We start from the raw sequence: 13,486 nt of genomic DNA, 5'->3' as shown, positions 1-13,486 counted from the left end.
AATTGTGGGTTGGGGATTTGGCTCTGCATCGGTTGTTGATTGGATTTTAAGATGTGGGAGTTGCACTCAGAAATGGAGGAAATAAATGCAAGTTTTCAGGGGTGGGGTTTAAGTAGACTAATTGATTGGAGAAATCTAGCTTATGTTCAGAGAGAAGTCGTTTTCACACTTCATATATCCTAGCCACTCCAAAATGAATTTGTGATGCAGACATGTTAACTGTTAGGCAGGCAATTTATTACTTTCCCACACTGTCACATAAAATGGACCTCAGGAATAAAGTCACAGTCAAATGCAGAGTAGAACACTGAAGTCAGGGACTAAAAATGACACAAACAAGGGAAGTGCTGTTCATTCACAGCCAAGTTTATCAAGCTTGGGCTTTAAATAGAACAGTGTGGCTCCTATAGGAAATAACAAGATATTCATTAAAGGTACACGTGACCACAACAAATTAAAAACAGGAAGAGATAACAATGAGCAGGGACGTGCACAGACATTTTGGGGGGCAGGGGCTCAAGTGGAAAAAAGAGCGCTTATCTTAATTATTTATTTAAACATATAATAAACCCTTAAATATATTAACACAACTCTGATTTCCTTACCATGTTATTTTAATTTATTTTATTTAATTCAAGATAAGGCAACAGCAAAGGAAACTATGCCGCGTTCCCTATCACTCTCGCTGCATGGAAATACACAATTTTATTATTATGAATATAATATTATGACTCTATTCTTTTGTATGATTGACATTTTAGGTGAGTTTATTCCAATTAAAGCAGTCAAATGAGCGTGATCTCCTCCTGCCAGCCAGCTGAAGATTGAACCCCTACTGATTGAGACTTGAAACAGACTGTGTGTGTGTGTGTTTCTTGGAACATATTCTTTTTTTTGTTTTTTTTTATTTATCATTTCATTACCCATTAAGCTGGCTACCTGGATAGCATTGTTCCTCATGCTGTCTATGTAGGCAGCACACCAGTTTTGAGAGACTGCCTCTCTGGCTGTTTATTCTTTCAGTTTTTCCTCTAGAGACAGTTGAACTACAGAGGCTCTTGTAGATTTCCTCATTACGAGGAGAGAGAGAGAGTTTGAGCAGTGAAAACAGGGTAGGATGGTTGTTGAAGCGCATTTTGAACAAAACCTCAAATAGGCTTACTTGTGTTGATTTTATCCGAAGAAGCTAAAAGGTCAGGTAAGATAAATGTGTTTTCTATCTAGATATGTGTATGCTGCTACTGTTACTGTTTTATAGCTTAATTTGATTCTTCTTTTTTTTTTTTTTTTTTTTTGTATGATTCTCGCATGCATTGTATGTCAATTGAACGAAACAGTTTTGTAAATGAGAGAAACTATTAAAACTACGGTTGCCATGATATTGACATTAAGGCGAGACACTACAGGTGAATAGGGATTTTTTTTTAATTAAAAGATATCACTGTGAAACTTCTCCAGTTTATTACTGGCATAAACATAAGAAAAAAATGTATTACAAGTTTTGTGTAAATTTATGTTTTAATATGCAAATGAGGCCTTATATACTTAAATATATGCTAATTTGCATACATTTCCAAAAACAAAATCTGAAAATTGGAAAGGTCCAGGTTTAAAATTTTTGGTTCTATTTGTTGACATATTAGATGAAAGGGCTTTTACAGAAGGGATTCTGGATATCTTATTTTGTGCTTTAGTAAATTAGAGAACACTGACAATAGCCTTAAAAAAACCTATTTTCGCCATGTTTTTTGAGTAAAATGACCTGTAACTCAGGATAGGAATGATATATCAACAAATCCCTCTGTAAAAGCCTTCAGAATATAGCTAAGTATAAGTCTGGAAAGGTTGGTGCTTGTAGGTGCTACTGAAGTGGAGATATCTGACTCTGAGTGTGAGAAATAACTCATTTTGAGAAAACGGCCTTTAAAGTTTTTATATTGTATAATTTCATTTATTTCTATTGAAACCCAACCTACAAACAAAATATATATTCAGTTTATTAATATCAGTATTATGTAATATTTAAAACACATGGAAATTGATAAATGAATAAATTATTAATAACAATAGCCTTAAGCTGAAGAGAACTACCATAACAAACACACATAACAGCAGTCACAAAAACTGCAAACTTCTGCAGTACCTATCTCTCTCACACAGACTACACTCCAGCAACACACTACTACAAAACCCACGATTCTGTGGATCGATGTTAATTTTCAGCCCTGATCCAGCACAGTTAGGACAACATAAACCACTGACTAATTCATACAATCGTGTGACGTGAATTATGAGCCTGTGGCGCGGCTGTCATTCCCAATCCCTCCAACACTCTTTCCCTTTCCAAACAATAGGTTACGCGATGAGACACTCGCTGATGGGGTTTCATCGTCTAATCTGTTGTTTACTTTCTTTTTTACTAGCTTTTGCAAGTGACAGCTGTTGCCGTATTTTCAGTGAAATTTTATGACTTGATTTCGGTGCTGTCGCATTTTCTCTCAGGCGCAGAATAAACAAGGAAGCGTGACGCCTGAGAACCAATCACGTAGATGGAAATTCACATGATCAATCAGATGTGGTTTTCGGCTGTAGATTCCCCGGCAAACTTTCGCGGTTGGTTATTTCTACAAAGGAAATGTCCATATTTGGATTAGACAGCGCTGTTAATGAGACTGAGAGCTTTACAATGATACGAGGCATGACATGTTTCTGTGAATGGAGACGGTGAATAGAACAGGTTTTTCACACAACTTCCTCCTGCAATCCATTGTTTCTCAAGGAAAGGAGAAACGGGGCAACTTCTTGAGCAATGTTGTCGAGGGATGTTGCTTGGTCACTTTGCCATTGAGAATGGACAGCAAATTTCGTATCCAGATAGAATTTTGTTGCCCATTCTCAATGGGAATGTGCCCAAGCATCATTGCTCAAGACGTTGCCCCGTGTATCATCACCTTCAAATTACTCTACATTAATACTGTGTTAATGTGTTGTACAGTTAAATAATTTGTTCGCCCCAAAATGAGAATTCTAGAAGAAAGATGTCTCCTTCAATCATTATTTATAGTGAACAGTTAGCCGGGAGATGGGATTTTTCCTTTAAAAATGCATTTCAGTGCAAATGATTAAGTATACAGTACGTAATTCAAAGAGGCCTAACGTTACCTCAGAATTAAAGTGGCGTTATTTAGCCTGTATGCAAAAACAGTGTTTCCAGTTAAAGAGTAAAGATTGGTTAAATTTCCCAAACTGCTATTAAACAGTGCATTATTCTGATTTTCAGGTCGATAGAAATGCTTCATACATTTAAAAAATACATCATTTAAACCCAGTTAACCTTCCGTGTTTGTCTATTATCTATGTGTGGCCAATATGCTAACGTTACTGTTTTAAATATCCTGCTTCATCTGTTATATCATGAGATTTTGTCCAAATGTATTCAAAAACAAGTAAAACTGAAATTTATGAAAACGTATTGCCATGCACTTAAAGACACAACATGTAAGATTTTTGTAGTAAAATATCCAAAAACAACTAGACCAGTGTTATATATTCTGTTTAATTGAGTACTTACGATATCCCAAATGTTTCCAACTATTTGTAAATCGTGAGAAAATTTCAATTTTAACCAAGGCTCCGGGACGTGTGAGGAGTCGCCTGTCAATTGCGTCATACCCTCGTTACCCTCGGTTTCTGGTTTTATTTTGTAGAAACCATGGAAACACCAAAGACGCTTTAATATATTGCACATTTTAATAGACAAGGGAACAACTGTTTTGATATATGTATAGACAGAAAACGAACTGTTGTTATATAGCTCAACACATTTATAAATTTTCTTGATTTTTTGCTAGTACCATGCTTTACCATGCCTCAGAGAAAACACTATTTTGTGAAGTAGCTAACATAGCATAATCAAATGCAGCTTTATTTTTAGTAACAGTAATACAGAATAAACAAGTGTCTCACAGAGTAACGTTATAACATAATTGTCAACACACTCAGATAATAAACAGAGCAGTGTTACCTCATACTCATGACCGGAAAAGGTCTTAATAGTATGGTGTCCTTTTTAAAGTGCCACTTAACATGATAAATGGCATTTTAAAAAATGATTAATAGCTTGTCTTGCTGTATTCTTAATGTACAAATGCATAAAGAGAAACAAGAACTGATGAAAAGAAATCCTTATTCATTTGAAATGTCTGCATTGTTTTCACAAGAAATTTAAGGTCTGGCTGTTGTTCACTGGCTGATGAGAGTTTGTCTGTAAGACGAAAACATTGCACTTTTTTTTATAGTCTTTTTATACTCCATTGCACCATAGCATCATTTATAATCAGAGAATAAACGTTTTATTATTTATATTATTATTACCTAACTTTTAATTTGGTAAGAATCCAAAAATCCAATCACAATCTCATGAATTATCTAACTATAACCAACGTTGTAAACATGATAAATAAGATGTTAGCCGATGGGTAATGAGCCTTACTTTTCGGAATTAAATTAGACCAGTCTGTTTATGTAATGTAAAAATGAGTAAGTTAATTTTTTAAAAGAAAATTAGTTGAACTTAGTCTGAAGTGCAACCAGCCGATAATTGATGATTTTTCATGTGTCAGACTGATTTGAAGGCATTTATTGCCAATAGACCAACACGGAAAGTTAGTTTAAAATATAATTTTACAATACTTACGATATTTATACGATATTGACCTGAATATTGACCTTATTATCAGAATAACGCATTGAGAAGAATGTTACTGTAGTGTAGTGTAGTTTGTAACTCAGGGCTTAGGGCTATAGCTCTGGAAAAATTGAGAGACCACTACAAAATGTTTCTTCAAAATTTCAAATAAAAATTGTCATTTATTTGCAGAAAATATCTGGTCAAAATAACAAAAAATATACCGTGTTTTCAGACTTAAAATAATGCAAAGAAAACAAGTTCATATTAATTTTTAAACAACACAATATTAATGTTTTAACTTAGGATGAGTTCAGAAATCCAGATTTGGTGGAATAACCCTGATTTTTAATCACAGCTTTTCATTTGTATTGGCGTGCTCTCTAGTCCATCACATTGCTGTTGGATGACACTCCTTATGCCACTCCTAGCACAAAAATTCAAGCAGCCCAGCTTTGATGGCTTGTGACCTTCCATCTTCCTCCTGATCACATTCCAGAGGTTTTCAGTGGGAATCAGGCTGGAGATTGGGCTGGTCACGACAGGGTTGTCCACACCATCCACACTTTTATTGGCCTGGCTCTGTGGTATGGAGCATGGAGAAAAAACAGTCCTCGAGTTTCGGGAACATTGTCAGAGCAATTTTCTTTCAGGATAACCTTCCTTAATAATCAAAGATTGTTTTGGGGAAAACAACACTGTTATGAGTGTGGACAAGGCTGGTGGTGCCAGGGTTAATGTGCATAAAAGGAGGAGCGACGAGAGAGCACCAGGCCTGAACTTTATATAATGTTTTCTTTATGTGTGTGAGGCAGTCATCCGTTAAGGACAGCCACTTTCAGTTTTGTGTTTGTTTATTTTATAATTATTAATGTTGTGTGAAATGTTCAATTCTTCTTTTATTATCATTGTAAAAAAAATACAACAAAATTATAAATGTTCACCACCTTGTCCTGCCTTCTTCTTCCCTGAACAACTGATCTCGTTATAATAATTTTTCTTACAGGATAATATTGTACGTGGTTTGAGTATTACATCCTTCACATAGACAAATCTTCCTCCAGTTTTCAGCTTTGCCCAAATACCTGTTCCCCTCTCTCTCTCTCTCTCTCTCTCTCTCTCTCTCTCTCTCTCTCTCTCTCTCTCTCTATTATATAATATATATATATATATATATATATATATATATATAATGTGTGTGTGTATGTATATATATATACACATATATATACAAATATATACACACACACACACACACACACACACACACACACACACACACACACACACACACACACACATATATATATATATATATATATATGAGCCCGATCACACGAAAATGCGTATCAATAGTACGAGTTTGTAATCTCGTAGAATATATACGACAAAACAGTGGCGAGGCCAGAAATCTTCAAGTGGGTGGACCTTGATGAAATAGGGTGGACCACTATTTTTATATATATATATATATATATATATATATATATATATATATATATATATATATATATATATATATATATATATATATATAATTAACTTTTAATAATTAAATTTTATTATCACGGGAAATGACGTGGACGATATGTGAATCAGTGTCCATCATTTTGCAAGCAACTGGTGATAAAGAAAAATGCCACGTCGCCATATTGTAATTATTTCCATTTTAAACCATGAAGGCGAGCTAGTGGATATCACACAAACGATGTGCAAACTTTGCGTGAGAGTTATGCGGGTGAAGTCTCAAACGCCAGTCAATTAATTTGCTACAGAAACCGAAAGTAAAAACTGACTGAGCTTTTGGCATCTGCCGCTGCAATAACGTCGCAAATCTCTTAGAGACAATGAGAGATGAATCTAGTTTATTTTCTTATTATTTCTCTTGTGGCCCATAGTGAGAAAAAATAGTATTTTTCGTGAACTGATTAGTATTTCGTGTTAAACAAGTTGTTGAGGATTAAGCTATCTTACTAATATTTTATTGTCCTCGCAGCGCGTCGGTTATGCGGTGATGCGCTATGATATAGCGGGGCAAAAGAATTGCAATATTAATTTAATAATAAAAGTAGCATGATAATAAGAAAAATAATTTAATAGCCCCGCATCCCCATCCGCTATATGCCACTGTGAAAGGATTAACGCGGTGTTCGGGCACAGCATCAAATCGATTAGCCTAACTTTTTTATCCAAATCCACATGCCGAGTCTCTACTGTCTCATGATGTTTCTCATTATGTTTCTCATGTGTTTTCAGTCGGCGCAAGCAAGAAACGTTTACTAGACTGTGGACTAGCTTTGACTCTCCGCGCAGCCGAATTTTTATGACCATGGACGGTGCGCGTTCATGCGCCGAACGCGTCTTTCCGCGCGTATGGGCAAAGGAGAATCTGAAAGACTTGCGCTCTTAACTGTGCGCGAGACGGAGGGGAACGTGGGAAATGAAGCATACCCGGGCCTTAACCGCTCCAAATGAGTGGACTGGAGCTGACGGATCACATCGGGAAAAATATGGGGGGCATTTGCTTGTTTGGAGAGTTACCGTCATAATGGTGTGGGGGAAGCTAGGACACAATACTGAACCAAAGCTCGATTTAATTTCATTGTCATCACTTCAATTTTTAATTTTTTTACACATAGGTGACTATGTTACCATAGAATAAATTGTTACTGTAGAATAAATAGGCTAATCACAGCAGAAATGAAGCAAACCGGCACACATAGTCTATTATAAGCGCAACTCATGGACGGTGACGCGCGCCGCATAGAAACAGCTGCTGTCGCGACTCTGGAAAGTTGAGTTTACCGGCGCAAAATAAAAACACATTATGTATTTTTAATAATACATTTTTCAAATTATATATAGGCTTTCACAACAGATATGACTATTTCCAGACCAAAGTAGTGTCTGGAAATAAAATGAAATATTCTGGCACCTTTGATTGGGTGGGCCAGCCATCAATCTGGGTGGGCCAGTGCCGCCCTGGCCCTTCTGTAGCCTCGCCACTGCGACAAAATGAGTTTTGGCGTGCTTATGGTACGCAGTTTTTCGCGTGCATATGATACGCACTTTATTGCGTATTATACGTACGAACCCCCCACTCCCCCACCCCCATCCTAACCAAGAGCGTATCATATACACGCCATAAAGTGCGTATCATATGCACGTGAAAAACTGCGTACACTGTAAAACTCAATAAGTTCAGAATACTCAAAACATTTGAGGAAACTTATTACCTCAAAACATTTAAGTTAACTAACTTATTTTTTTTAAGTTAGTAGAACTTAATTTTTTTGTGACAAGTGGGGCGGGGCCGAGAGCCATGGAAGTGGAGCAATGCTAGTGTGGTGCACAGGTGTCTCTCATTAACAATCACATCACTGGCATTCCTTCGCTCCCACAGTTCTCAGCCTCACCCCAATCAAGTACATATAGTTAATTTACATAAACATCACATTCCAATCTTGGTTAAATGTTAGTTAGCAAAAAACACATGCTATTATAATTATCAAAGAGACTGTCAATATATACTTGCATCTATATAATCAAACAACATACAGTGTATATGGTCTTAAAAGTTTTGCAGCCCATCCTCAACCTAACCACACGGTCTACTTTTCACCAGAATGGTAACCTTACAAAACTAACATAACAGAACCCCCTGTCAATCCCAACATAACACAACATTAAACACTAACTTATGTCTCCCTATGTCAATCTTATGCAAAAACACACAAAATAACACTTAATTTCAGCATTTATACAGTCTGATGCAAAGCATGCTGGGAATTAGAAATCTGCTGCAACTAAAACAGTTTAGTTTACTTGAAATATGTCAGTGCTGTGAACTCAAAAGTAAAGGAAAGTTTTAAATACTCATAACTGTTAATTTAACTGAACTAATTTGTTTAATTTAAGTTTGTCCTACTCAAACGAATTAAGTATTTTGAGCATTAGGGTTTACAGTGTACCATAAGCACGCGAAAACTCATTTTGGCGTATATATTCTACGAGATTACAAACTCGTACTATTGATACGCATTCTCATGTGATCGTGTTGATTATATATATATATAATGTTGTTTTCCCCAAAAAACAAATCTTGGACTATTGATGATAAACAATGTTTGCCCTTCAAACTAGTAATGCTCTAAACTGGAAATGCTGAGGTTCTTCACACTTCCATAAGCTGTAGAATAAGCTGTAGAAAAGATCCAGCTTTGAAGTAACTTAGGATGCAGAAACATAGTTGAGATAAACATATGGATAATCAGTTTACGTCATTCCTACTGGTCAACAGTACAGATAATTCTGGCAGCATCCAACCATGATATTCTGTTCTTTATGCAAATGAGGTCATTTAAAGTCATTATCTTTGACACACTGAGGCTGAGTTTTTGTCAGGACTTCACTGGAACAAAACATGAAAACTACATTCACACAGAGCACTGATACAACTTCTACACATGATTCACTGTCATAGTTTAACATAGTCAAATTGTGCAATAAATCCCAAAAAGTATGACACATTTTAAGTATGCAAATGCATTAGTGGCTACATGTAATACGTTGTTACCTTCATGACCTTAGACACAGTTGTCATATATATATATACACAGGTCCTTCTCAAAAAATTTGCATATTGTGATAAAAGTTCATTATTTTCCATAATGTAATGATAAAAATTAAACTTTCATATATTTTAGATTCATTGCACACCAACTGAAATATTTCAGGTCTTTTATTGGTTTAATACTGATGATTTTGGCATACAGCTCATGAAAACCCAAAAAATTAGCATATTTCATCCGACCAATAAAAGAAAAGTGTTTTTAATACAAAAAAAAAAAAAGTCAACCTTCAAATAATTATGTTCAGTTATGCACTCAATACTTGGTCGGCAATCCTTTTACAGAAATGACTGCTTCAATGCGGCGTGGCATGGAGGCAATCAGCCTGTGGCACTGCTGAGGTGTTATGGAGGCCCAAGATGCTTCGATAGCGGCCTTAAGCTCATCCAGAGTGTTGGGTCTTGCGTCTCTCAACTTTCTCTTCACAATATCCCACAGATTCTCTATGGGGTTCAGGTCAGGAGAGTTGGCAGGCCAATTGAGCACAGTAATACCATGGTCAGTAAACCATTTACCAGTGGTTTTGGCACTGAAAAGCTTTATCTCCATAAAGCTTTTCAGCAGATGGAAGCATGAAGTGCTCCAAAATCTCCTGATAGCTAGCTGCATTGACCCTGCCCTTTATAAAACACAGTGGACCAACACCAGCAGCTGACATGGCACCCCAGACCATCACTGACTGTGGGTACTTGACACTGGACTTCAGGCACCCTGATTTCCGAATGACATGCAAAATTTGCTTTCATCCGAAAAAAGTACTTTGGACCACTGAGTCCACAGTCCAGTGCTGCTTCTCTGTAGCCCAGGTCAGGCGCTTCTGCCACTGTTTCTGGTTCAAAAGTGGCTTGACCAGGGGAATGCGGCACCTGTAGCCCATTTCCTGCACATGCCGGTGCACGGTGGCTCTGGATGTTTCTACTCCAGACTCAGTCCACTACTTCCGCAGGTCCCCCAAGGTCTGGAATCGGTCCTTCTCCACAATCTTCCTCAGGGTCCGGTCACCTCTTCTCGTTGTGCAGCGTTTTTTGCCACACTTTTTCCTTCCCACAGACTTCCCACTGAGGTGCCTTGATACAGCACTCTGGGAACAGCCTATTCGTTCAGAAATTTCTTTCTGTGTCTTACCCTGTGTCACCCTGTGCTTGAGGGTGTCAATGATGGCCTTCTGGACAGCAGTCAGGTCAGCAGTCTTACCCATGATTGCGGTTTTGAGTAACAAACCAGGCTGGGAGTTTTTAAAAGCCTCAGGAATCTTTTGCAGGTGTTTAGAGTTAATTAGTTGATTCAGATGATTAGGTTAATAGCTTGTTTAGAGAACCTTTTCATGATATGCTAATTTTTTGAGATTTTGGGTTTTCATGAGCTGTATGCCAAAATCATCAGTATTAAAACAATAAAAGACCTGAAATATTTCAGTTGGTGTGCAATGAATCTAAAATATATGAAAGTTTAATTTTTATCATTACATTATGGAAAATAATGAACTTTTATCACAATATGCTAATTTTTTGAGAAGGACCTGTATATATATATATATATATATATATATATATATATATATATATATATATATATATATATATATATATATATATATATATTATCTTCTTGTGATAAATGACAGACTTTTTTCTGAACTATCCCTCTCATAAATTCAGTTTCATGGACACCCTTAAGACACAATTAAGATTTTGTGTAAACTTTTGTGCTCACAATGTGAATTGTGTCTCTGTTCTTCAACAGGTATGAAGATGAGAAAGAGAAATGAGACAATAGCATTAATCATCACAGGTGTTGTGTGCCTCTTCATTTTCATCAACAAATATGACACTGAAGACAACGTGACACTGAATAGCAAAGACACATATGAGATGCTCCGTCATCAAACCGATTTGCTCAGATCCGAAACTCCCCAGCCTTTGTTTTCACAATGTCAACAGAATACGTCTGCTTATAATGTGACTGGATTTTCTACTCTGCCAGGTCATATCCAAGATTTCCTGCTTTACAGACACTGTAGGAATTTTCCCATGCTGCTTGACCAGCCTGATAAGTGTGGTGGACCCCTGAACTCTGCAGACGTCTTTCTTCTGCTGGTCATCAAGAGTTCTCCAGAAAATTACGATCGACGAGAAGTCCTGCGGAAAACATGGGCTGAGGAAAGACTGTACAAAGGTGTGTGGATCCGTAGGGTCTTCATAATCGGAACAACAAAAACTGGCTATGAGAAGCGCAGGTTGAATAAGCTGTTGAGGCTGGAGAACAATGAGAACAAGGACATTTTGCAGTGGGACTTCAATGATTCGTTCTTTAACCTCACATTGAAGCAGATCCTTTTCTTAGAGTGGATGGAAAGATGGTGCCCAAATGCTAGATTTCTCCTAAACGGGGACGATGACATCTTTGCCAATACGATTAACATGGTTGAGTATCTTAAAGGTCAAGAGGACAATGATGGAAGCAAACATCTCTTTACCGGGCACCTCATCCAGAACGTAGGGCCTATTAGACACTCCTCAAGTAAATACTATATCCCGGTGCAGGTTCAGGAGTCTGAGAGCTATCCTCCGTACTGTGGTGGAGGAGGCTTTCTTCTCTCCGGTTTCACGGCCAGAACAATCTACAAAATGTCTCACTCTATAACGGTGTTGCCCATTGATGATGTTTACATGGGAATGTGTTTGGAAAAGGCTGGCCTCAAACCTACATCCCACTTTGGTGTAAGAACTGCTGGTCTGAATTTCCCAGCTGGGGACGTCGACAAATTTCACCCTTGCTATTACAGAGAAATCATTTTAGTCCACAGATTTCTGCCGCACATGATTTTTGTGATGTGGAACGAAATACAAAACCCACATTTGCAATGTGGAAAGACAAAGTCTGCATCTTAGAGAAGCCTATAAACCAAAGAACAGGGTGTGTGATTCATTTTAAAGGGAAACATAATAGCTGGCTGGAGTTGATGTGATCAAATTTGTTTTTAATTGAATGTTTTTATAAATTTTTTACCGTGTTTTACCAATGTAATTTCTCAGACAAATGATGGTGTATTGCACTTTAACTGAAATGAAAGGGTGGCTGATTCTTTTCTCAGCAGTAGTAGTTGTAGCCTAGTCTTCATTGTTTTATGCTTGCCTTTAAATAATCAGGGAGTGCTTCCCAAGAAATAGTACGGTGACCGGGAGGGGACATGTTCGGTTCACTTGGTTTTGTCGTGGCCACAACATATAAACTCGTCGTGGGAACGTGATAATAAATTGTAGCCACGAGATCATTTTGTCGACATCTTTATGGCGTGGCCACGCGATGTAAAGTCGTGGCCTCGAGATTATATGGTGAGGGAACTATATATTTTTCTCGTGGCTACAACTGTCAGGGTTCTGTCACTTCAGTCTTGTTTATTTCTTGGTTTTGTGACAGAGCTCTGACACTCCCGTTCTTGTCGGGTTTTTGTGTGAGCGTACGGTCTCGAGGGTTCTCGGGGCTGTGCGCTCTCTTGTCTGCGTGCCTTGTTTCATGTTGGGAGCGTGGCGTTCGGATCCCGGCACTCGTGTCTAGTTTGGTTTCGGTTTCGTGTCGGGATTCGGACACTCGCGCTCCCAGTCCTGTCTTTACTGTGAGCGCACGGTTTGTGTGTATGTTCACTTGCCGTGCGCTCTTGTCTCATGTTTTGTGTAGCACGCGGTGATTTCCACCTGCCGCGTGCTTTCATGTTGTGGTGTTGTCTTGTGCAGCACGCAGTCGGTGTTTCACGGGCTGCGTGCTCTCATGTTGTCTTGTTTTGTGTGAACACGTGGCTTATGAGTTTTCATAGTCACGTGTTCATGTCTCGTCTTGTGTAAGCACATGGCTTGTGATTTGTCTTCATTGGCCATGTGCTTGTGTCTTTGTTTTGTTTTGGTGTGAGCACATGGCTTGTCATGTGTTTCTTTGTGCCATGTGCTCTCACGTCTATTGTCTTGACCCCGCCCACCTTGTTACCTCATTATTGGTTGATTTGCCCCACCTGTCCTCCCTTGTTACCTGCCTTGTTTGCTCTCCTATTTATTCTCCTTGTGTTTGCAGTCCTGTGCTGGTTCGTTGTCATATTTTTCCTGGTGTTTCCTTTTGTCAAGTCAAGTCAAGTCAAGTCAAGTCAAGTCAAGTCAAGTCAAGTCTGTTTTCCCCC

At 37.9% G+C, this 13,486-nt stretch overlaps 1 pseudogene; it reads left to right on the top strand.

Moving 5' to 3' along the window:
- The first annotated feature begins 1,086 nt into the window (after nucleotides 1–1,086).
- On the top strand, nucleotides 1,087–12,224 carry LOC137026273 (N-acetyllactosaminide beta-1,3-N-acetylglucosaminyltransferase 3 pseudogene; annotated as a pseudogene).
- The last annotated feature ends 1,262 nt before the right edge of the window (nucleotides 12,225–13,486 follow it).

This window comes from Chanodichthys erythropterus, chromosome 9, assembly GCF_024489055.1.
Source record: "Chanodichthys erythropterus isolate Z2021 chromosome 9, ASM2448905v1, whole genome shotgun sequence".
Lineage (NCBI taxonomy): Eukaryota > Metazoa > Chordata > Actinopteri > Cypriniformes > Xenocyprididae > Chanodichthys > Chanodichthys erythropterus.
This window is presented reverse-complemented; position numbering and strand designations above follow the sequence as displayed.